Source organism: Bubalus kerabau, chromosome 15 (assembly GCF_029407905.1).
Source record: "Bubalus kerabau isolate K-KA32 ecotype Philippines breed swamp buffalo chromosome 15, PCC_UOA_SB_1v2, whole genome shotgun sequence".
NCBI lineage: Eukaryota > Metazoa > Chordata > Mammalia > Artiodactyla > Bovidae > Bubalus > Bubalus kerabau.
In genome coordinates this window covers 61,351,403-61,375,663 of record NC_073638.1, presented here as the reverse complement: position 1 = coordinate 61,375,663, position 24,261 = coordinate 61,351,403, and the positions used below count along the sequence as shown (strand labels likewise).

General features: G+C 39.4%; 1 long non-coding RNA gene across 1 annotated transcript in view; it reads left to right on the top strand.

Annotated features, from left to right (window-relative positions):
• The window catches only part of LOC129629264 (uncharacterized), a 488,327-nt gene that overhangs the window by 226,047 nt on the left and 238,019 nt on the right, over nucleotides 1-24,261 (top strand). The window contains exon 3 of the long non-coding RNA XR_008703113.1: nucleotides 14,390-14,504. This is a non-coding gene — a long non-coding RNA (uncharacterized LOC129629264). The remainder of the gene's footprint in view (nucleotides 1-14,389; nucleotides 14,505-24,261) is intronic.

The window sequence follows — 24,261 nt, the reverse complement described above, 5'->3', positions numbered from 1 at the left end:
TTTTTTTTATCTTCTCAAAGAACCAGCTTTTAGTTTTATTAATCTTTATTATTGTTTCTTTCATTTCTTTTTCATTTATTTCTGCTCAGATCTTTATGATTTCTTTCCTTCTACTAATTTTGGAGTTTTTTTCTTCTTTTTTTTAGGTGTAAAATTGGGCTGTCTATTTGATGTTTTCCTTGTTTCTTGAGGTAGGATTGTATTGTTATAAACTTCCCTCTTAGAACTGCTTTTTCTGCATCCCATAGGTTTTGAGCTGTCGTGTTTTCATTGTCATTTGTATCTAGAAATTTTTTTATTTCCCTTGAGATTTCTTCAGTAACTTGTTGGTTATTTAGAAACGTGTTATTTAACCTCCATGTGCTTGCATTTCTTACTGTTTTTTTTTTTTTTTTCTTGTAATTGATATCTAGTCTCATAGCATTGTGGTCAGAGAAGATTCTGGACACAATTTCAATTTTCTTAAATTTCCTGAGGTTTGATTTGTGACCCAAGATGTGGTCTATCCTGGAGAATGTTCCATGTGCATTTGAGAAGGTATATGCTTCTGCATTTGGATGGGAAGTCCTGAAGATATCAGTGAGCTCTATCTCATCCGATGTGTCATTTAAGACTTGTATTTCCTTATTAATTTTCTGTTTTGATGATCTGTCCATTGGTGTGAGTGGGGTGTTAAAGTCTCCTACTATTATTGGGTTACTGTCAATTTCTCCTTTTATGTCTGTTAGTGTTTGTCTTATGTACTGAGGTGCTCCTATGTTGGGTACATAGATATTTACAATTGTTATGTCTTTCTCTTGGGTTGATACTTTTATCATTATGTAGTGTCCTTCCTTACCCCTTGTAATCTTCTTTATTTTAATCTTCTATTTTGCAATCTTCTATTTTGTCTGATATGAGGATTGTTACTCTAGCTTTCTTTTGCTTCCCATTTGTATAGAATATATTTTTCCATCCTCTCACTCACTTTCACTGTATATGTGTCTTGAGGTCTGTAGTGGGATTCTTATAGACAGCATCTATATGGGTCTTGTTTTTGTATCCATTCAGCCAGTCTCTGTCTTTTGGTTGGAGCATTTAATCTATTTACATTTAAAGTAATTATTGATATTTATGTTTCTATTCCCATTTTCTAATTGTTTAGGGTTGATTTTGTAGATCTTTTTGTATTTCTTGACTATATAAGTCTGTTTAACATTTGTTGTAAAGCTGGTTTGGTGGTACTGAATTCTCTTCACTTTTGCTTGTCTGAATAGCTTTTTATTTCTCCATCAATTTTGAATGAGATCCTTGGGTACAGTAATCTTGGTTGTAGATTTTTCCCTTTCAGTACTTTAAATATATCCTGCCATTCCCTTCTGGCCTGCAGAGTTTCTGCTGAAAGATCAGCTGTTAAGCATATGGGGTTTCCCTTGTATGTTACTTGCTGCTTCTTCCTTACTGATTTTAATATTCTTTTTTTGTGTTTAGTCTTTGTTAGTTTGATTAGTATGTGTCTTGGCATGTTTCTCTTTGGGTTTATTCTGTATGGAACTCTGTGCTTCTTGGACTTGATTGACTATTTCCTTTTCTGTGTTGGGGAAATTTTCAACTATAGTCTCTTCAAAAATTTTCTCATACCCTTTCTTTTTCTCTTCATCTTCTCGGACCCCTATAATTCAAATGTCATTGCATTTGTTATGGTCCCAGAAGTCTGTGAAACTGTCCTCAGCTCTTTTCATTCTTTTAACTTTATTCTGCTCTTCAGAAGTTATTTCTATCATTTTATCTTCCAGCTCACTGATTCATTCTTCTGCTTCAGGTATTCTGCTATTGATTCCTTCTAGAGTATTTTTAATTTCAGTAATTGTGTTGCTTGTTTCTGTATGTTTATTATTTAATTCTTCTTGGTCTTTGTTAATTGATTCTTGCATTTTCTCCATTTTGTTTTCAAGGTTTTTGATCATCTTTACTATCATTATTTGAATTCTTTTTCAGGTAATTTTCCTATTCTGTCTTCATTTATTTGGACTTCTGTGTTTATAAATTATTCCTTCATTTGTGCAGTATTTCTCTGCCTTTCTTTTCTTTTTTTTTTTTTTTTATAGTTATTGTGTTTGAGGTCTCCTTTTCCCAGGCTTCAAGGAAAGTTGAATTCTTTCCTTGAAGAACATTGAATTCTTTTTTGCTTTCTGCCCTCCTAAGATTGGTCCAGTAGTTTGTGTGAGCTTTGTATAGGGTGAGATATGTGCTGAGTTTTTGTTTGTTTGTTTTTCCTCTGATGGGCAAGCCTGAGTGAGGTGGTACTCCTGTCTGCTGATGAATGGGCTTGTATTTTTGTCTTGTTTGCTGTTTAGATGAGGTATCCTGCACAGCCTGCTACTGAAGGTTGGGTGATGCCAGGCCTTGTATTCAAGTGGTTTACCTTGTGTGAGTTCTCACTATTTGCTACTCCCTAGGGTTAGTTCTCTGGTAGTCTAGGGTCTTGGAGTCAGTGCTCCCACGCCAAAGGCTCAGGGTTTGATCTCTGGTCAGGAACGAAGATTCCACAAGTGGTTTGTTATGGCATTAAGGGAGAGTAAAACATCCAAAATCAAGAAATCAAAGATGAACCCCAGACAAATGACAGTTACAAAATCAGGCAAATAATAATTAAAATAATGGCATATATACCCATGAGCAAAGTGAAAACAGTCCAACAAAAATAGTGTACAGTAGATTGATCTGGCAAACAGAGGTAATCAAAAATTTTATTTACCAGTTAAGAACAAAACTAACTTTAGCACAAAGTGGAAAGCAAAACTCAAGCAAGGTGCCAAGTGGGGAATAAAGCAATGAAAACAAAACTAACAAATATGTTGAGAGGAAAGGAAAGAAAGAAAGAATAGATATGCAAAGTTAAATAGAGGTAGATGAAGATTTATATACATTAAAGATTAACTGCAAGGGGAAAACAACAGTAGGAAAGACAAATGAAGAAATAACTGTATAAAAAATATAATAGGTTTAAAAAATTAAAAATTAAAATTATAAGAAAGAGAAAAGAGAAAAAAAAAAAAAAACAGAAGAAGAAAGAAAAATGGGGGAAAAAAGGAAAACTCCACAGAACTGCAAAAGCCCAATGTAGAGGCAGAGGTCTATAACAATAGAAAGTGTGACGAGTATACACATGTACATATACACCCATAAGCAAAATCAAAACAGTCCAGCAAAAGTTAAGTACAATAGACTAACCCAGCAAACAAAGTAAACCAAAAATTATATCTACCAGAACAAAACTAGTTAAAGCACAAACTGGAAAGCAAAGTAAAGCAAGGTGCCAATTGGGGAATAAAGCAATGAAAATAAAACTAACAAATATGTTGAGAGGAAAGGAGGGAAAGAAAAGAAAGAAAGAATAGATATGCAAAGTTAAATAGAGGTAGACAAAGAAGATTTATATACGTTAAAGATTAACTGCAAGGGGAAAAGAACAGTAAGAAAAGCAAACAAAGGTATAAATGTAGAAAAATAATAATAAGTTAAAAAAATTAAAATTAAAAAAAGAGAGAAAAAAAAAAGGAAAACTCCACAGAACTGCAAAAGCCCAATGTAGAGGTAGAGGTTTATGATAACAATAAAAAAAAAATGTGACTGAGGAAAAAGAAAAAACAAAATTCTTAAAAGCTTAACTGGATTTCATAGTGCCAATAAAATCGACAACTACAACAGAGTGGGAAAAAAGGAAAAAAAAAGAAAAAATCCAAAGGAATCTATAGAACAAGTCAAAAAATAAGAATAAATGTTTTTCTTGAGTCCCCAGTCCTTTTCTGCACTGGGAATCACAGTCCACCTTACCTCCCTAGGATGCCCTCCAACACTGTACTGATCTCTGGACCTGATGTATGGGCTGCTCAGATTCTAATCTGGTCCTACTCCTGTGTGTTCTTGCGTCCAATGTCCACAGCTATCAGAGTTAGTGCATTTTCTTTTGTGGGAGCTCTCAATGGCCTTTTATATATCCCATAGACACAGTCTGCTTAGTTGATCGTGTGGATTTAATCTGCAGCTTGTACAGCTGGTGGGAAGGTTTTGGGTCTTCTTCCTTAGCCACACTACCCCTGGGTTTCTATTATGGTTTGATTTCCACCTCTACACCTCGTCCACTGGGGTTTAGCTCCTGGGGCTGCCCCGGAGGGCTTGGGTTTGCCCCTGTGCGGGCCAGGTGTGGAAGTGGTGCAACTGCTTTGGGTCGCAGGGGTTCTGGCAGCACCAGGTACTCAGTGGGGTTGGCAGCTAGGGCAGCAGGAAATATAGTGCTCTAGAAGGGTATGGCAACCAGTATTGGCCAATACGCCCCAGTATTCTTGCCTGGAGAACCCCCTCTCTGACAGAGAAGCCTGGCAGGCCACAGTCCACAGGGCTGCAAAGAGTTGGACCGACGTAACCCTGAGCGCATAAACACAAATTTTATGTGTTTATTTTTTTTATTTTTTGCCTGTGGCAGCTCTGCCCCAGTGAGAGTTGAGCGTGAAGGTGGTGCAGCTGCTTGACTTGCAGGGACCCTGGGGGCACCAAGTGTTCAGGGACACAGACTGCCTCCACCGCAGGAGTTATGGCCCTATCAGAATCTCTTTTCAAGCCTCTTGTAGCTGGCACTCAGAAGGCCTCTTTGGCCAGTCTTTCTCGGTAGCTCCGCCCATTCAAGCACTTAGAGGGATCCCTTGCCTGGGGTTCTTTTCTGTTGTTCTGCGACCGGTACATAGAGGGGCCCCCTTGACTGGGGTCCTACTCTGCAGATTGGTGTATCAGGCACTTAAAGGGGCACCCTGGGTGGGGTCCTACTCTGTAATTCAATGCCTCAGGAATTGGATGGGCCAGCCTCTTTATTGTTCAGCTGCAGCTGCTGGCATGTGGAGAGAGAAAGGCTATGGTGATGGCCCCACCCACTATGAGTGACTCAGCAGTATCGCCTTGCTTCCTTGGCTGCTGGCTTTCCGCTACAGGCATTTCCCACCTTAATCTCCTCCCTCACATCCCCTCGATCTGTCTCTCTGCAGTCAACCTCAGCCCTCGCACTGGGATTGCTCCACAATCCCTAAACTCCAGCTTCCAGCGGCTACCCCTTCTAAGAGACCCGCGTTCCTGCCCAGTGTATATATGGCTGCAGCAAGGACTGTCTAATTTTCATTCCATTTAGGTTGCCATAGATCAGCTGTTTCACTCTCAGCCTTAAATGTTTCTCCTCTGACTCAGACACTGTGGAGATAGGACCCCTGCTTCAGTTCCCCACCTGCTGAGGGTAGGTCCAGTCCTACTAATACTCCTGTTTTTCTCCCTAGTTCCTTCCTCCTCCCGAGTTTTGCATGGTTCTATGTATTCTTTTCCACTGGTCAGGTCCTTCTGTCCACTCTCAGCTGGTGTTCTGCATGTGCTTATGTTTCTGAAGGTGTATTTCTGTTGCATCCATGGAGAAAGATGTACTCCACATCCACCTACTCCTCCACCATCTTGTACCAACTTTACGTATTTTAATGATACAAGTACTTAGTATTTTTAGTATTTTAGGTTTGATACTACGGAAAATACTAAAACATATTCATTCTACTGAAGAATGGATATTAGGAAGAATTTTGTATTGTCTGAGGAATTACATGTGGAAGATGATTTTAAAAGCATTTTTAACCATGTGCCTACAACATGCACGGTGTAACATTCAATATTTAGTAAGGCACAAAAGTGAAGTGAGATGTTTTTTCTTCTAATCAATGTTAACCTCACTAGCACAATGTCTTAAAGTTGACTATAATAATTATTTTTGCAAGTAAGTTCCACTTGACAGGTCAGTCAAACTTTTTTCTACACCTTCCATGTATGCTGCTTACACTGAAGCTAATATTGCTTCCAGATTTCAGTATTATTGGCCTACAGGAGCATGGCTGAGTTTATTTTATAATCCCTTCCAAATTCAGTTAATTAAATGGAAAAATGTTAGTAAAATCAAACATTTGTCACTACAGTAAAAAGTTTATTCAAATTGCATTTTTCTCTTTTTTGGACTGGTGGTTTTGGCATTGTAAATCTGCTTTCCAAATTCACCCACAAACATGTTTCTGTGGAAACAGAGCTACAAATAGAAGCAGTGGTTATTGATTTTCTTTGGGGGCTACCACCTGGTTTCTGCAAAACCCTGGATAGCATATGCCAACTTCCATGCGTATTTTATCTCCTTTCTCTTTCCCTACCCCACCCGTACCCTCACAGGTTTAAAATAATCCAGGCCTATCAATTATTTATCAAAAGAGTAGTAGACTAGCTGATTAAACAAAGAGAATCTGACCTCTGCTTGTTCTCAGAGTGTTGGAGGTGTGACCTCTTCTACAGCCAGCCTCTTACTGTTTTTAGGGAACACTACTCAAGCTGACTTGAAAATTAATATTAAAAAAACTGAGATCAAGGCATCTGGTCCTGTCATTTCATGGCAAGTAGAAGGGGAAAATTGGAAGCAATGACAGATTTTATGTTCTTGGGCTCCAAAATCACTGTGGATGATGACTGCAGCCATGAAATTAAGACACTTGCTTCTTGGAAGGAAAACTATGACCAAGCTAGACAGCATATTAAAAAGCAGAGGCATCACTTTGCTGACAAAGGTCCATATAGTCAAAGCCATTGGCTTTTCCAGTAGTCATGTATAGATGTGAGAGTTGGACCAAAAAAGAGGTTGAGCACTGAAGAATTGATGCTTTTGAATTGTGGAGCTGGAGAAGACTCTTGAGAGCCCCTTGGACTGCAAGGAGATCAAATCAATCAATCCTAAAGGAAGTCAACCCTGAATATTCATTGGAAGGACTGATGTTGAAGCTGAAGCTCCAGTAGTTGGGCCACCTGATGCAAAGAGGCAACTCATTTGAAAAGACCCTAATGCTGGGAAAGACTGAAGACAAAAGAAGAAGGAGGTGGCAGAGGATGAGATGGTTAGATAAGATCACCAACTCAATGGATAAATTTGAACAAACTTTGGGAGATAGTGGAGGACAGAGAAGCCTGGCATGCTACCATCCATGGGGTCTCAAAGAGTCAGACACAACTTAGTGATTGAACAACAACAACTCAAGCCCAGGATGATCTTCCACCATTCTTTAGACCTTTGTTATGCTCCCTAGTGCTCCCCAGCCTCTCCAAACTTTCTTTAGCTCCTTATCCTTTGATCTAGGACCTCCATGTACTTAACTCCCCTCTCAGCTCTGTCTCAGCTAACTCCTACCTACCCAACAGACTGCACTCTAGACACTTCTTCCTTTAAGAAGTCTCTGCTGACCTTCCTTTTAGAGTAGGTTAGATACGCCTGTTAAACATTGCTGTAGCTCTCGTAAATGGTAATCATAACATCTATATTGTTATAGATGACTGTAGAAAATTATAGAAGGCTTTAATTAAGTAATAAAAAAGTTTGGCATAGTGTTTTAGTTTTACAGCAACTGTAAGAAAATATCACAATGTTGATGGTTAAATAAAGAAATAGAAATTTATTTTTTCCATCGTTTTAGAAGCCAGAAGTTCAAAATCAACGTGACAGCATTGTTCTGTCTCTAAGGGAGATTCTGTTCCTTGCCTCTCCCAGCTTTTTGTGGCTATTGGAAATTCTTGGCTTATGGCTGCCTTATTCCAGTCTCTGCTCTTGGGGCCATGTCATCTTCTCTTATCTGTGGATCTCACCTGTGTTTCTTTTGTAAGGAGATTTAGGGCCCACCTGGATAAACCTGGGTTTAGGACTTCCCTGGTGGCTCAGGCGGTAAAGTGTCTGTCTACAATGAGGGAGACCTGGGTTTGATCCCTGGGTTGGGAAGATTCCCCTGGAGAAGGAAATGGCAATCCACTCCAGTACTATTGCCAGGAAAATCCCATGGACAGAGGAGCCTGGTAGGCTACAGTCCATGGTGTCACAAAGAGTCGGACGCAACTGAGAGACTTCACTTTCCTTTTCCTTTCCTTTTTGGATAAACCAGCCTGATCTCTTCATCTCAAGATCTGAGTCACATCTGCAAAGACCTTTTTTTTTTTTTTTTTTTCCCCCAAATAAAATAATATTACAGATTCTGGGAATTAGGATATGGAGGACATATCTTGTTGTCCATCATCCAGCTCAGTGTGTATAGCCACTGGCACCAAACACTATAAGGAAGAACAGCTCTTAATAAAGAGGAAAGTAATGATAATGACTTGGTAGAAGAATCAGAGCATATCCCCACTGGTTCTCGTTAGAGTAGTGTTTGGCTTTGGTGGACTGTGTCATGGTAATACCCTCATCAGTGACTTCACTTCTGCTATTGTCTCCACATGAGAGATCCTTAATAGCCTTATCTTACCCAATTTTGAAGTTCAGTTCAAGTTTAACCTCCCCTACAAAACCTACTAAATCAATAGCAGTGGAAATAAAACACCTAACATGTATTAAGTCCTTACTACTAATACTTGCCTGGTGGCTCAGACAGTAAAGAATCTGCCTACAATGCAGGAGACCTGGGTTCGAGCCCTTTGCTGGGAAGATCCCCTGGAGGAGGGATGGCAACCCACCCCAGTATTCTTGCTTGGAGAATCCCCATGGAGAAAGAAGCCTGGTGGGCTACAGTCCATGGGGTTGCAAAGAGTCAGACGTGACCAAGCGACTAAGCACCGCACAGCACATTAATACTTGCCAGGCATGGTACCAAGAACATTAATTTCCCTTCTGATACCCGCACTGTTCTTCCTTCCTTTGACTTGGTATAACATTTATATCTATACCACCATAAACACTATTTAATTATATACTGTCAGATAAATTAATTGTAGGCTATGCAAGTGGCCTATATATAAATTCCTTATAATATACACTACTTATATACTGTTTTACTACATCATATTACTGTGGCAGACATTCACTAGAGTACTTACAATGGACCAGGAACTGAGTACTTAAATTCTCTCTTTTAATCCTCAAAGCAATTCCACATTATGTGTACTTCCTTTATTTTCTTTTCAGATGAAGAAAACAAATTTTAGTTAATTGCCCATGGCCAAGTGATGGTCCATAAGTGATGGAATCAGAATTTGAGTCAAAGCTGTCTAACTTCAGAGACTTGTCACAAAGACTTGTATATTATCTTATTTATTTTCCACTATACCATGTAAGATTTGGTTTCACCTTCCCAAGCATCTATGTGGAATCAAAGCTTCTTAACCATACTTGTGCTTTCTATGATGGTCTATTATGATGCTGAGTTCTTGAAATGAATCTTTTTTTGTTTGTTTGTTTCTGGTCCTGAACTGGATGACATAAAGAGTTCTTTAGCCGATAGCTATAATTTTACTCCCATCAGCAATGCAGATGTACCCAGTTGAGAGACTGCTCAAAATAACCCAAACTGCTCCTCCATTTCATCCCTTTCACCCTGTAAGCTACTCTTCTTCCGAGGTAGGGAGTCAAGGAAATCAGCATAAATTGTTTTCATTCTCAGTATTTTAAAGGTCATAATGTAGGTAGCATTAATATCATCAGTCGGAAGTTGCGAATGGTTAGAATAGACTCTGAACCCTTTGCCAAAGCTCTCTCAGCTCTAGAGGCAGAGAATTACATGTCTGTTCTAGAATGTCTAGGGCTGGGACTTCCCTGATGGTTCTGTGGTTGAAATTCTGCTATTTCAATGCAGAAATTGAAGGCTCAATCCCTGGTTGGAGAACTAAGATCCCATGTGCTGCGTAGTGAAGCCAATAAATAAACTTAAAGAAAAAGAAAAAAAAGAAGAACATCTCAGTTCAGTTCAGTCGCTCAGTCGTGTCCGACTCTTTGTGACCCCATGAATTGCAGCATGCCAGGCCTCCCTGTCCATCACCAACTCCCGGAGTTCACTCAAACTCATCTCCATCGAGTCGGTGATGCCATCCAGCCATCTCATCCTCTGTCGTCCCCTTCTCCTCCTGCCCAATCCCTCCCAGCATCAGGGTCTTTTCTAATGAATCAACTCTTTGCATGAGGTGGCCAAAGTATTGGAGTTTCAGCTTTAGCATCGGTCCTTCCAATGAACACCCAGGACTGATCTCCTTTAGGATGGACTGGTTGGATCTCCTTGCAGTCCAAGGGACTCTCAAGAGTCTTTTCCAACACCACAGTTCAAAAGCATCAATTTTTCAGTGCTCAGCTTTCTTCACAGTCCAACTCTCACATCCATACATGACCACTGGAAAAACCATAGCCTTGACAAGACGGACCTTTGTTGGCAAAGTAATATCTCTGCTTTTGAATATGCTGTTTAGGTTGGTCATAACTTTCCTTCCAAGGAGTAAGCATCTTTTAATCTCATGACTGCAATCACCATCTGCAGTGGTTTTGGAGCCCCCAAAATAAAGTCAGCCACTGTTTCCACTGATTCGCCATCTATTTGCCATGAAGTGATGGGACCAGATGCCATGATCTTAGTTTTCTGAATGTTGAGCTTTAAGCCAACTTTTTCACTCTCCACTTTCACTTTCATCAAGAGGCTTTTGAGTTCCTCTTCACTTTCTGCCATAAGGGTGGTGTCATCTGCATATCTAAGGTTATTGATACTTCTCCCAGCAATCTTGATTCCAGCTTGTGCTTCTTCCAGCCCAGCGTTTCTCATGATGTACTCTGCATATAAGTTAAAGAAGCAAGGTGACAATATACAACTTTGACGTACTCCTTTTCCTATCTGGAACCAGTCTGTTGTTCCATGTCCAGTTCTAACTGTTGCTTCCTGAGCTGCATACAGGTTTCTCAACAGGCAGGTCAGGTGGTCTGGTATTCCCATCTCTTTCAGAATTTTCCACAGTTTATTGTGATCCATACAGTCAAAGGCTTTGGCATAGTCAACAAAGCAGAAATAGATGTTTTTCTGGAACTCTCTTGCTTTTTCCATGATCCAGCAGATGTTGGCAATTTGATCTCTGGTTCCTCTGCCTTTTCTAAAACCAGCTTGAACATCTGGAATTTCATGGTTCACATATTGCTGAAGCCTAGCTTGGAGAATTTTGAGCATTACTTTACTAGTGTGTGAGATGAGTTCAACTGTGCAGTAGTTTGAGCATTCTTTGACATTGCCTTTCTTTGGGATTGGAATGAAAACTGACTTTTTCCAGTCCTATGGCCACTGCTGAGTTTTCCAAATTTGCTAGCATATTGAGTTCAGCACTTTCACAGCATCATCTTTCAGGATTTGAAATAGCTCAACTGGAATTCCATCACCTCCACTAGCTTTGTTCATAGTGATGCTTCCTAAGGCCCACTTGACTTCACATTCCAGGATGTCTGGCTCTAGGTGAGTGATCACACCATTGTGATTATCTTGGTCATGAAGATCTTTTTTGTACAGTTCTTCTGTGTATTCTTGCCACCTTTTCTTAATATCTTCTGCTTCTGTTAGGTCCCTACCATTTCTGTCCTTTATTGAGCCCATCTTTGCATGAAATGTTCCCTTGGTATCTCTAATTTTCTTGAAGAGATCTCTAGTCTTTCCCATTCTGTTGTTTTCCTCTATTTCTTTGCATTAGTCACTGAGGAAGTCTTTCTTATCTCTTCTTGCTATTCTTTGGAACTCTGCATTCAGATGCTTATATCTTTCCTTTTCTCCTTTGCTTTTTGCTTCTCTTCTATTCACAGCTATTTGTAAGGCCTCCTCAAACAGCCATTTTGCTTTTTTGCATTTCTTTTCCATGGGGATGGTCTTGATCCCTGTCTCCTGTACAATGTCATGAACCTCCATCCATAGTTCATCAGGCACTCTATCAGATCTAGTCCCTTAAATCTATTTCTCACTTCCACTGTATAATCATAAGGGATTTGATTTAGGTCATACCTGAATGGTCTAGTGGTTTTCCCTACTTTCTTCAATTTAAGTCTGAATTTGGTAATAAGGAGTTCATGATCTGAGCCACAGTCAGCTCCGGGTAGTTTTTGCTGACTGGATAGAGCTTCTCCATCTTTGGCTGCAAAGAATATAATCAATCTGATTTCAGTGTTGACCATCTGGTGATGTTCATGTGTAGAGTCTTCTCTTGTGTTGTTGGAAGAGGGTGTTTGCCATGATCAGTGCGTTCTCTTGGCAAAACTCTATTAGCCTTTGCCCTGCTTCATTCCATATTCCAAGGCCAAATATGCCTGTTACTCCAGGTGTTTCTTGACTTCCTACTTTTGCATTCCAGTCCCCTATAATGAAAAGGACATTTTTTTTGGGTGTTAGTTCTAAAAGGTCTTGTAAGTCTTCATAGAACCGTTCAACTTCAGCTTCTTCAGCATTATTGGTTGGGTCATAGACTTGGATTACCGTGATACTGAATGGTTTGCCTTGGAAACGAACAGAGATCATTGTGTCATTTTTGAGATTGCATCCAAGTACTGCATTTCGGACTCTTTTGTTGACCATGATGGCTACTCCATTTCTTCTGAGGGATTCCTGCCCACAGTAGTAGATATAATGGTCATCTGAGTTAAATTCACCCATTCCAGTCCATTTTAGTTCCCTGATTCCTAGAATTCCTAGAATGATGTTCACTCTTGCCATCTCCTGTTTGACCACTTCCAATTTGCCTTGATTCATGGACCTGGCATTCCAGGTCCTATGCAATACTGTTCTTTTCAGCATCGGACCTTGCTTCTATCACCGTCACATCCACAACTGGGTATTGTTTTTGTTTTGGCTCCATCCCTTCATTCTTTCTGGAGTTATTTCTCCACTGATCTCCAGTAGCATATTGGGCACCTACTGACCTGGGGAGTTCCTCTTTCAGTATCCTATCATTTTGCCTTTTCATACTGTTCATGGAATTCTCAAGGCAAGAATACTGAAGTGGTTTGCTATTCCCTTCTCCAGTGGACCACATTCTGTCAGACCCCTCTACAATGACCCGCCCATCCTGAGTGGCCCCACAGGGCATGGCTTAGTTTCATTGAGTTAGACAAGGCTGTGGTCCGTGTGATTAGATTGACTAGTTTTCTGTGATTATGGTTTGTGTGTCTGCCCTCTGATGCCTCTGGCAACACCTATCATCTTACTTGGGTTTCTCTTACCTTGGACATGGGGTACCTCTTTACAGTTGCTCCAGCAAAGCGTAGCCACTGCTCCTTACCTTGCGTGAGGGGTATCTCCTCACGGCCGCCCCTCCTGACCTTGAACTTGGAGTAGCTCCTCTCGGCCCTCCTGTGCCCCCAAAAGAACATCTAGGACTACTTTATTTGGTATTCTTAAACAGCAAAACCGTTTATCTTCCCAGAACCATATTCACATGAACAATGATATGGTAAGGTTTCTATACCATTAATTTTACTCATCAAAAGGAAAGATGACAAGATTTTTTTAAAAAAGATTTTCTCAAACCATCCTTTATCAGTTTTCCAGTTTACATCAGCTCAGCTTGGAATACAGCAGAATTATGGATTTTAACACAACACAGACAAATGCCAGCTAGTTTTTTCCAACTTTGATTTTAATATTCATTTAATTATTTGACACCTTATTCCTAGTTTCCTTTATGATATCAGAACTTTTCAAAGAAATAAATTCAAAATGTCTATCCCAATGCTTGAGAAATTCCATGGACAGAGAGTACAGTGCATGTGATCTCAAAGAGTTGGACATGACTGAGCGACCAAACGCATATACACACACACAGCCCAATGAAGTGCTAAAAATTTAAAATTCATGTTAACAAGTATTAAGTTTCTGTTAAAATTACCAAACTGATCTGGCAAATTAAAAAAGTGAATCCTTGTGCTCTAGAAATGTTTACTTTGTCAGGTGGATTTTAGAAATAAAAAAAGAAAATGAAGTACTTTCCAATAGATTCATTCAGTTGTAAATAGTGATGATAAGAGTTCGCCATTGTTTATGAGAGCTCACAGGTGAGAATCTAGTCTTAGAATTTAGCTTTATGAAGAAGACAATGTTTTTATGTGCAATGAACTGATAAGAAAATTAAAATCAGAGAGATCATGTAATTTCCCCAAAGTCAGGCAGCTAGTAAAGAATAGTGGGTATTTTACTCTATACAGAATACGTAAAGTGTACTGTTAAATACACTGTGCTCTCCAACAATAATTGCCAACACGTTGTTCATGAGAAAACATTTTACAAAGCTGATGATGTAATAATGCTGAACTTTATGTCTGAGCCCTTTGCTCCCGAAAAGCAATAATAGTTAAGAAATCTTCATGCCCTCTAATGACTCTGCTGTGCTGGTGTATTTTGAGTGAAGACTCACTTGCCTCCTTTTCAAGGACTTCCATAAACTCTAGGATGACCTTCTTGCACATTTATCCCTAAAAAATTCCAAGTTCCTTTCTGTTTTTTTTTGAGACCTTCCCCATTTATGAATGTTCTTCCTATTGTAACAGTATACATAAAATAATCTCCTTTTCTGCATTTGTCTTTCACAGTTTGGTACTGTAACTCTGATATGACATCACTTTTGGACCCCTGTGTACTCTACCCAGGAAAGGACTTCTGGAACCCTTTGTCCTCTGCTCCTGGCTAATGATTTGTAGCCCAGTGGTAAGTCCACCTCCTGGTCCTGTGCTATGGACTTGTGTATAGTCTATTCGGTAGCATGGTTAGGATTTGATTTTAATTCTTTTTAAACATGTGCCTGATTTCTACTGCTAGCTTCTTCGGGTTTTGTGGTCTGACCATTTGGTAGTCTCTGTAAAGGAATGACTGGATTATAGAGATCTTCTCTCTGTCAGATGATAGAGACCTGAGATTCTGCTTTGTTAATCTTGTCTGTTTGTCTATTTGGAGTCCAAATCAATTTAGAATAGTTCTTTGATATGGATTAGTGAGTTTTTCTTTTCTGGGTTTGTATGTACTTGACCTATGACCAAAATTTGTAGAACTGAAGCCATATGTCTATGTCTGTGACTCAGAAAGGTCTTTACCTCTCAATGTGTGAGTGTGTAATATTTCCTACCTCCAGTTGGAATTACCAAATTTGATTATACCTTAACGAACTGCTTAAGGACTTCTATTTTGATTGGCTGACAGGTAAATTATTGCATATGTAAATTGAATATTCCTAAAATACCCAGAAATTAAGGAAATTAAACTACTAACATTTTCTTTTTAAAAATGTTTTTTATTTTATGTAGTTATTTACTTTTGTCTGCACAGGGTATTCATTGCTGTGTGCTGGTTTTCTCTAGTTGTGACAAGCAAAGGTGATCTAGCTATGGTGTGCGAGCTTCTCATTGTGGTGACTTCATTTGCTGTGCAGCACATGCTCAGTAGTTGTGGCACGCAGGTTTACTTGCTCAGTGCCATGTGGCATCTTCCTGGACCAGATATCAAACCCATGTCTCATGCATGGCAGGCAGATTCTTAACCGCTAGACCACCAGGGGAGTTTCGTGAACTACTAAGATTTTCAATATGCCAAATTTTGAAAATATTCTTACAGAAACCAAATCAGAAAAGTTTTATTATTTCAAACTTACATGCTTTATGTAAATCTTTGGCAAATGAGAGTTGTTTAATATTTTTTTGTGTAATACAAACAACGATGTTTTCTCTGATTTATCAGCATTGGGAATGATAAACACATAGAATTCTATTCTATTTATTCTATTTTATTCTATTTCCATGTTCTAGGGTAAGACTCACCTCCGTCTTTTCTCATGACCCCCATATGATTCAAGGATGAGTCTTATTTTATCTGAAAATTTCCTCATTAGTGAATAATCTACACATTGTAATGACTAGAATAAAATCAGTTCCCTATTGTCTTGTTCATTTTGTCTTTCCACATACTTTATTTTATCTCCTCCAATTCTTACAACAGCCTTATCAAGCAGGAATCATCATTTTCACTTTGTGGATTTCTAAACATTCCATTTAGAAAACTCAAGAAAACTAATCAAGGTCATGTATCTATGTAATAGTGGATAGAGATTTGCTGGTTTTAGAGACTGTACTCTTAATCTGTAATCTATATATCATCATAAACAAGTCAAATTATACTTTGTATACAGCACATTCAATTTAGCAATGAAATGTTCAATAGCTTCCATGAGTTAAAGAGGAGTCATTGTTGTTCAGTCTTTAAGTTGTGTCCCACTCTTTGAGACCCCATGGACTGCACCACGCCAGGCTCTCCTGTCTTTCACTCTCTCCCAGAGTTTGCTCAAATGTATTTCCATTGAATCAGTGATGCCATCCAACCATCTCATCTTATGTTGCCCCCTTCTCCTCTTGCCCTCAATTTTCCCCAGCATCGGAATCTTTTTCAATTAGTTGACTATTCACATCAGGTGGCCAAATTATTGGAGTTTCAACTTCAGCATCAGTCCTTTCTTTAAGCTTCAAACCAGAGCCAAAGTTCATCACTTCAAGGAGATGCTCTGTCTTGAGCAGGAAAATTAATAGTGCTATTGAATATATTATTAGTATGGGGACTCTGTTGAGCTAAGTTTGAGGTACATGACTAGACCACTAACTGCATATACATTAGTGGTGGCAGAAGGCTGTATGAACCAGAGCTCTCTTGAAAGAGGGCACCAAATACTTTTGTCCCAGATGGAAGAAACCATCTCAGATTATCACACATCAAGCCCACTCTTCTGTAAGCTGATTTTAAATTTTGGCTATTATTAAATATTATTTTGATTGTTTATACAGCTCTGTTTACAGAGCTGTTGATTTTTTGCGGATATGTCCAGCAATGGCACCCCACTCCAGTGCTCTTGCCTGGAAAATCCTATGGACAGAGGAGCCTGGTGGGCTGCAGTCCATGGGGTCGATAAGAGTCGGACACGACTGAGTGACTTCACTTTCACTTTTCACTTTTCACTTTCATGCATTGGAGAAGGAAATGGCAACTCACTCCAGTGTTCTTGCCTGGAGAATCCCAGGGACGGTGGAGCCTGGTGGGCTGCCATCTCTGGGGTCACACAGAGTTGGACACGACTGAGGTGACTTAGCAGCAGTAGCAGCAGCATGTTACCCCTGCTAAGAAACTCCCAATTCTCTTGCATTTTTCAGTAAGTCTCTTGCTGCAGATTCTGCATCTTTCTAAACTAAATATTTCTGCAGCATATTCCTCAACCATAATGAACATTTACATTCTAGTTTAGTCTCCTTTTTAAAATTTTTCTTCTGAAAATTTCTGACTTTGAACAATTAAAACTCTAAGCAATCAAGATATTATTTTTCAGAGTGGTCCTGACATTTTTGGCAATGTAGTATTCTAAAATATTTACTGGAATGCTCTGCCTCTCAGAAATGACTCTCTTGGTGCTTTTAACTAACACAGAAGAATATGCATGTGTGAATCTATTCTAAGATGAAAGCAGTGGTTTGATATTGTCCTAAAAATAACTTTAATTTGGATCCAGTCAATTTTATCACATCCTTATTCAAATGATCTGTCTTGAAGTATGGAAGATTTAGTATACCTAGTGAAACATCAGGAAAAATTCTGTAATGTCTTAAGGAAAGCTGCTGTTGTTTAGAAAGCTGCATAAAAAATTCCCATCTGCAAATGGCTATTTATTACTTAGTTAGTTATTTTTAGATTTTTTTTTTTTTTGATGCATTGCCCAAAGTAGCCTCTGGGTGCATTTGCAGAGTTTAGTAATTAGCTTTCCCACTATAGCTTACACACAACACAGAAGATAATATAAACACAGGACACATTCACATGCATCAGCATGTATTCACAGGCAGATGAATAAACAGGTAAGTGAGGATGTCTTTCAACCAGAGTTTGTCAGCCAAAAATATGATTATTTAATAATACCTTAAAAGCCAAGATTCTTAAGTACTTGACAGTTATCAAGGAGCTATTTCTTTGTTCAGGGATTGTGGTTTGTTTCTGGGCCATGCCTATGTGTCTATATGCTTTCCAGGAGGCTGAAAAACGTCTACATTCTTAAAATGAAATCATTATCTCTGAAGTACAGAAAAAACTGAACATACTGCAAAATTTCAGTGTAATGCTGTCTACTAGAGAGCTGCAGCTCCATTGTGAAATAGTTTACATAATCCCTAATCTGGAAAGTGTAAGCATTTAAAATATGCTAGATATGAGGCCAAGAAGATCCTCTATAAGTAAGAGTAGCAAAGGTTTCCCAAGATCTTAAAACAACCTGGCATGCTGCTGTTAGAATTAGTGAGCTGGACTTGTATTGGCCCCTGTTCAGAAAGTCTCGTTCCAGGCACAGACTCAGATGAGTGAACTTCCCTTTGGGACATTGATGATTTGACCTGTTAAGCCAGTAATTTGTGACTTGAATGGCTTGGTTAAAAAGTTGAGCTCAATCAATCAGATTTCTTCTTTAGAAATTTTAAAGCATGTGAAGGACCTTTAAATTGAAAGACTGTATAATGATGGACTAAGTGGCCATGTAGGACCACATGCATGGAGATATTATGGAAAAGCAGACTCATTACTGAGAATCTCTATCTCTCTATATTTGCAACCCCATGTATATAGCCTGCCAGGTTCCTTTGTCCATGGAATTCTCTAGGCAAGAATACTGGAGTAGGTAGCCATTGCCTTCTCCTGGGGATCTTCCTGACGCAGGGGTTAAACCTCAGTCTGCTGCATTTCAGGCAGATTCTTTATCATCTGAACCACCAGGGAAGCCTATAGGGTTCACCCAAAGTTCATTTCTCCTGAGAAATCTGTATGCAGGTCAAGACGCAACAGTTAGAACTGGACAAGGAACAACAGATTTGTTCCAAATAGGAAAAGGAATACATCAAGGCTGTATATTGTCACCCTGCTTATTTAACTTATACGCAGAGTACATCATGAGAAATTCTGGACTGGATGAAGCACAAGCTGGAATCAAGATTGCCGGGAGAAATATCAATAACCTTGGATATGCAGATGACACCACACTTACAGCAGAAAGCAAAGAACTAAAGAGCCTCTTGATGAAAGTGAAAGAGAAGAGTGAAAAAGTTGGCTTAAAGCTCAAACATTCAGAAAACTAAGAACATGGCATCTGGTTCTATCACTTCATGGCAAATAGATGGGGAAACAGTGAGAGAATTTATTTTTGGGGGCTCCAAAATCACTGCAGATGGTGATTGCAGCCATGAAATTAAAAGATGCTTAATCCTTGGAAGAAAGTTATGACCAACCTAGATAGCATATTTAAAAAGCAGAGACATTACTTTGCCAACAAAGGTCTGTCTAGTCAAGGCTATGGTTTTTCCAGCAGTCATGTATGGATGTGAGAGTTGGACCATAAAGAAAGCTGAGTGCCAAAGAATTGATGCTTTTGAACTGTGGTGTTGGAGAAGACTCTTGAGAGTCCCTTGGACTGCAAGGAGATCCAACCAGTCCATCCTAAAAGAAATTGGTCCTCAATATTCACTGGAAGAACTGATGCTGAAGCTGAAACTCCAATACTTTGGCCATCTGATGCAAAAAACTGAGTCGTTGGAAAAGACCCTGATGCTGGGAAAGATTGAAGGTGGGAGGAGAAGGGGATGACAGAGGATGAGATGGTTGGATGGCATCACCAATTCAATGGACATGAGTTTGAGTAGGCTCCAGGAGTTGGTGATGGACAGGGAGGCCTGGTGTACTGCAGTCCGTGGGGTTGCAAAGAGTTGGACATGACTGAGCGACTGAACTCAACTCAAAAAGTTCATTTGGGTTTTTGGTAAAATGTTACAGAAAAATATGACATCTTACCAAAATGTGGACTCCCCTTGTGACTCAGCTGGTAAAGACTCTGCCTGCAATGCAGGACACCTGGGTTCGATCTTTGGGTTGGGAAGATCCCCTAGAGAAGGGAAGGCTACCCACTTCAGTATTTTGGCCTGGAGAATTTCATGGACTGTATAGTCCATGGAGTCTCAAAGAGCTGGACATGACATTCACTTCACTTCACTACAGAAAAATGTGAATGAACTTTTAGGTTGTCTCAATATATACCTCTGTTTTTCTTAAATCTTAGTTCTTCAGCTCTTTTATGGACTCCTGTAAGATCTGACGGTATCCTTACTGTAAGCTGATATATTGTGAGCTAGTTTGACCTGCTTTCTATTCCTTTCTATGAAAAGAATCGTTAATAAAAAAGAAGCTGTAACAGAGACAGCACATACTTTTAGAGACTAGGTAGCACCAGATCAGGGATATAAATCTGGAAACTAATTTACAAATCAGAATACCTGGGGAGAGCAATCATTGCTTCTTTCATAGATGTGAGCGGGTTTTCTGATGTAGAAATATGAACTCTTCTTTCCACCTAGGACTACCTCTCTAACCCCCTAGGAAGGCCCCTTTCCCTCCATTCTCAGGTACTTAGAAGAGTGATTAAGCCTGAAATTGGGGGCTGAGGAAGGAAGGTGGGAAATGCACTTACACAATCCCCACTTAGAATGATTAGGTGGTGGTAGTAGAATTAAATCATATTAGGACTCATGTGCATTTAGATGCTGTTCTAGTCTGTTCACTAGACTCCATTTGGGAAAGTCTTTGCTTTCTAGCTATCCTTGTCTGACATTTTCAATTCTTGGACCACATCTCATACCTTTGCTAACAGTTTTTCTCTTCTCTGCCCTAAATCTTCACATGGCATGTGTTCTTGTCATGTAGGCCTCAAATGTCACTTTCTGAGAAGGCTTTCTACAGTTATTCAACTAAAGTTTAAACTCTTTTTCCTAACACTCTATTACTTTAATATTTTCCTCATAACAGTTACTGTTGTCTGAAATAACTTTGTTTTGTTTTTATTTTTATTATTTTTTTTAAAGCAGGGACTTTATCATTACAGCTTCGTGCTTAGATGAATGCCAGAGACAAAAGAAATGCTCAATAAAATTTTGTTGACTTCATAAACAGTTGAAGTTCTTCCCTGTGGCTCAGATGGTAAAGAATCCACTTGCAATGTAGGAACCCAGGTTTGAGATCCCTGGGTCGGGAAGCTCCCCTGGAAAAGGGAATGGCAATACACTCCAATATTCTTTCCTGGAGAATCCCATGAACAGAGGAGCCTTGTAAGCTACAGTCCATAGGTTCACAAAGAGTTGGACACAACTGAGCAACTGAAACTTTCACAATGAACAGTTAATACTGTTAACAATATTCAGAATATTCAAGCTAATGTCATCTATAGTCATTTTACAAGAAAAACTGCCCAAAATTACAAATTGCTTTAGAGTGAGTTTTAGGTCATGAAGACTTGATAAAATTTTACTACCATTTTAACAATTTGCAAGTTGATTACAAATCTTTCCATTCCTTGAAAGGGAACCTGTAATGACCATTTCTTACCCAATACATGCTGGGTGTCAGGTCAGTCAGTTCAATCAGTTCAGTCGCTCAGTCGTGTCTGACTCTTTGTGACCCCATGAATTGCAGCACGCCAGGCCTCCTTGTCCATCACCATCTCCTGGAGTTCACTCAAACTCACATCCATCGAGTCAGTGATGCCATCCAGCCATCTCATCCTCTGTCGTCACCTTTTCCTCCTGTCCCCAACCCTCTCAGCATCAGAGTCTTTTCGAATGAGTCAACTCTTCGCATGAGGTGGCCAAAGTACTGGAGTTTCAGCTTTAGCAGCATTCCTTCCAAAGAAATCCCAGGGCTGATCTCCTTTAGAATGGACTGGTTGGATCTCCTTGAGTCCAAGGGACTCTCAAGAGTCTTCTCCAACACCACAGTTCAAAAGCATCAATTCTTCAGTGCTCAGCTTTCTTCACAGTCCAACTCTCACATCCATACATGACTACTGGAATAACCATAGCCTTGACTAGACAGACCTTTGTTGGCAAAGTAATGTCTCTGCTTTTGAATATGCTATCTAGGTTGGTCATAACTTTCCTTCCAAGGAGTAAGCGTCTTTTAATTTCATGGCTGCTATCACCATCTGCAGTGATTTTGGAGCCCCAAAAAATAAAGTCTGACACTGTTTCCACTGATTTCCCATTTATTTCCCATGAAGTGATGGGACCAGATGCCATGATCTTCGTTTTCTGAATGTTGAGCTTTAAGCCAACTTTTTCACTCTCCACTTTCACTTTCATCAAGAGGCTTTTGAGTTCCTCTTCACTTTCTGCCATAAGGGTGGTGTCATCTGCATATCTGAGGTTATTGATATTTCTCCTGGCAATCTTGATTCCAGCTTCTGCTTCTTCCAGCCCAGGGTGTCAGGTACCAGTTTCCAATGCCATAGTGAAGTCTGCTAGTAAAGACAAGTTAAATATCTGTTATCAAGTTTTGATGATTCTAAATCAGTTCAGGCTGCCATGGAAAAATACCATAGACTGAGTGGCTTAAACAATAGGAGTTTATTTTCTTAAGTTTGGGTGCTGGAAATCTAAGATCAAGGTACTGGTAAGGTTGGTTTCATTCTGAGGTCTCTTCTCTGAGCTTTTAGGCAGCCATTGTCTTTCTAAGAAAGAGAAGGTGGGGATAGATTGAGAGAGATTAATCTCTCTCTCGTGTCTCTTTTTTATAAGGGCATCAATCCCTTCATAAGGGCCCCATCCTTATGACCTCACCTTACTTTAAGTACGTCCCAAAAGCCTCACTTCCAAACACCACACTGGAGTTTTGGGATTCAACATAAGAATTTGGAGGGTGGGAGATACACAAAAATTCAGTCCATAACAGATGATTGCTACTTTAAAATAACAATGTCTCCTATTTATATTGTACTTCTATGGTTGTAGAGCAGTTTTCCTATATGTTCTTATATGATTCCACTCTCAGGTTCTTATAAATTGGGACTAATGGTACAGTTTGTTTTTTTTTACAGATAAGGAAACCAAGGTTCACAAAGGTTAAGTAGCTTGTTGGAGGTTTTGCACCCAAGAGGCTACAGAGAGACAATCCTATAACCTCAGCATTGGATCTCTGCTCCAGCCCTGAAAATAATCCAAGAGTAATTGCTTTAGTCTAATGTTTATTTCTTTCCCCTGAAGGCTGTTGTAAATCATTCGAATTTCACTGTAATTTCCTTTCAAGTTCAAATCTATGTATGAATCCAGAAAAGGACTCTTTTTGAAAAACCATCTAAAGAAGACTGTCAGGTTTTGCACTCTCCTGTGACCTTTGGGGCTGTCAGCCTGTGTTCTCTGTGTCTATTCAGAGTAAGAGCTGATTTGTGAGTTTGACTGAGATGTAAATCAGAGGGACTTCTAGTGTATATAGAACCTAATGACCAATGTGCTGTTCTCAGCAACCATGATGAGAAACCATAAGTTAACAACACTCATATTCTCATATTCTCACTCATATTCTCAGCATTGTTTATTTGTGGTTTTGGTTCTAAAAAACAGTTGATTCTTAAACAACATGGATTTGAATTGTGCAGATCCACTTACATAGAATGTTTTTCAGATACACTGTAGTTGGTTGATTAAATCCACGAACAGCCATGAACTGCATGAACAGCCATGAACTGCAGAAAGGGAGAAATTATACTCAGATTTTTGACTGCACAGAGGGTTGGTGCCCCTAACCCCAACAGTGTATCAGTTGACTAACCCCCAGAACTGTGTTTCTATTTCCAGCCAGGAGTGAAGAAACTGAGCAACGAGCAGCAATAATTTGGGGTAGATTTTTTAACTGATGTGTACCTACTAGAAATTTCTTCTACATCCTTCTTACAACATTGGCCCTTCTTTTGAAAAGCATATGCTGGACAAAGTCTTTGTAGTACTTATTCAAATCAGAAGCAATGTTTGTCTGATGAAGGAGAGGTAATCAGGGTTGTGACAGGTGCTGGAAGCCTGGAGAAGGTGAACAAATGTTCTTATGCTGTAGAGAAAAGGCCCGTCTTAAACCTTGGTCATGTCTGTTCTAGGGGGCGAGAGGTATTGATCACAATCAAAATGGAGGAGATGGGAAAGGAGCCAACTAATTAAAGACTGGAATCCAGCCTGTTCTGTAGTCACTGACCATATTTAATGGGACCTTCAGAAAGTCTGGAACACATTCTTGGCAGGAAGTATACCATGACCTTTTATTTTTATAAAAGGGCCCACCTTCAGTTATATGGGCAAAGCTCCTTGACATAAATTTTTAGGAGTTAATATGGAAGGCACAGTGGTGATAATGTCTGTATAAATTAAAAACACTTTTATACCTAAACTGTCTTCCCTTCATCTCTGTCCCAAGTTTGCTCCTGATTGATGGGTGCCAGCACAAAAGGCTGTGGGTGAATTTTGTCTGTACTAAGGTGGGTACTTCTTGTAAGTGAGTCCCCATAATTACCCTATCTTCTAAACTACATATAAGGAAAGCATAATGAAGAGCTAAAAGGATGAATCTGCTTCACCTTGTTATAGTGTAC